We start from the raw sequence: 2,142 nt of genomic DNA on the forward strand, positions 1-2,142 counted from the left end.
ACAGGTAAAAGGACTTACGAAATTACACATTTATTGGCTCGTTGGTCTAGGGGTATGATTCTCGCTTCGGGTGCGAGAGGTCCCGGGTTCAAATCCCGGACGAGCCCTAATATTTTTAAGGTTTTTTTTCAATTTCTCATTTAAAATCGAGAGAAGACTGGGACACAACACGTTGGAGATTTTAGACTTTACACTACTTGAATAGTGAAACGAAGATCTTGAAAGTATCAGACGTGCTCAACAACATATCAACATTCAAACAACAGCATGACAGTTCGTTTCACTGAGCGTGTGAAATTTTCATACCATGGTTACCGTTTTATTCATCGATTGTCCGTTTTCTTTCAATGAAATGAACACTATTTTGCATATCAAACACAGTACCCGTTTAAGAGAATTTTACAACAGCATTCTGTCGTCAACAACACGTGGTCCATCAAAGACTACTAGAGAACTTGAATACAGGAATGAATCATTTGATTTTTTTTTTTAAATTAATTACAATTTATTAACATCGCTATCGTTTCTTGAAGGAGAGATGGGTAACACCAACTGAAAATGTAGAAAATAATGCATCAATAAAATATTATTGTTAATGTCTAATACTCTGTAGTTACATGTACATGCGAATGAATAAAATCTGAGATAAAAGAAAAACGGAATAAGAATTTTTTTGACATGATAAAAATGCAAATTGGACAACACGTAATTGCAAAACAGAGGGACTTCGAAATACTTTTACTCAAAATCATAAAGGGACTGGTTCACGATTTTTGAAAAAAAAATAATTTTTTATGTTAAGCAATAAAAATATAACTGATGTAATGTTGACAGCCAAAATTTTGACCCTCTGAATGCAAGAATAAAAGCAATATTTTAGCCTTAAATCTGTGTTATGTAAACAAAGACTCAAGTCTTTCCATGTGTATAAACAAATCGGTGAAATGTTAATTTTGTAATATAAAGCATCTTAATTTTGCATAGTCACAAATTTTAACTTTTTATATGACACATTTTACCCAAAGAATGCTTGAAAAGTGAAAGATATAATAAACTTAGATCGATATTCTTTTCTTTTAAAAATTTCGTGAACAATAATATACCACAATCTTTGTTTACAAAACAAATAATAACTCTCTAAAATGAGCTTCTTTTATGTGAAATTTTTTAAACACATTAGGCAATAGATTTTGATCATTAAAAGTATAAAACAAATTGGGGGGGGGGGGGGGGGAGATCGTGAATCAGACCCTTTAATTAATATGCATTTTTGATTTCTCTAAATATACATTTTTTTCAAAAATCTCATAATTTAAATGTTAAACTATTGGGTTATGTGGCCTTATGGAATAAATATGCATTTTTCTTATTTGCAGCTTATTTTTTCACAACGTAAACAAGTTTACATATACATTATTTGCTGTAATTTACTACGTTTTTACACGCCCGTTGAAGACGGTACGTATTATGGTATGGCGTCGTCCGTCCGTCTGTCCGGACCTTGTGGACAGGATACAGATGAGGAAGATGCCTATTGTTTTTCAATGTCAGAGGTCAAGGTCGTAGTATCACTTTGTAGGAAAACCTAGCAGCAAACCCTTGTAGGCAGGATACAAACCGAACCGTAAGCTCCAGGATATTACAACTTGGTATATATGATCACCATGATGAGAGGAAGATGCCTATTGTTTTTCAATGTTATAGGTCAAAGGTCAAGGTCGCAGTATCACTAACTTGGAACACCTTGTAGACAGGATACACACCAAACCGTAAGCTCCAGGATATTGAAACTTGGTATATTTGATCACCATGGTGGAGGAAGATGCCTATTACTTTTTCAAGGTCAAAGTCTCAGTATCACTTAGTAGGAAAACCTTGTAGGCACTATACAAAATGAACTGTTGGGGCTTGGACCGTCAAACTTTGTACACATAGACTTTATGCCAACTGGAAGATGCCTATTGTTTCTTAAGGTCAAAGGCCAAGGTACCAGGATGCAGACCGATTCGTTGGGGCAAGGACCATTAAACTTAATACACATACATCTTCTGCCAAGTGAAAATATTACATAGAGAGTACATGATTGGTCTTGCTTTTTCGATGCAAAGAAAGTATGTCACACCCTGATGATTGCTGATACAA

General features: G+C 34.4%; 1 non-coding gene across 1 annotated transcript; it reads left to right on the plus strand.

Moving 5' to 3' along the window:
- Positions 1–35: 35 nt before the first annotated feature.
- Positions 36–107, plus strand: Trnap-cgg (transfer RNA proline (anticodon CGG)). Its single transcript has one exon. It is a non-coding gene; the product is annotated as a tRNA-Pro (tRNA).
- The last annotated feature ends 2,035 nt before the right edge of the window (positions 108–2,142 follow it).

The sequence above is a fragment of the Ostrea edulis genome, chromosome 9 (assembly GCF_947568905.1).
Source record: "Ostrea edulis chromosome 9, xbOstEdul1.1, whole genome shotgun sequence".
NCBI classification, from domain to species: domain Eukaryota; kingdom Metazoa; phylum Mollusca; class Bivalvia; order Ostreida; family Ostreidae; genus Ostrea; species Ostrea edulis.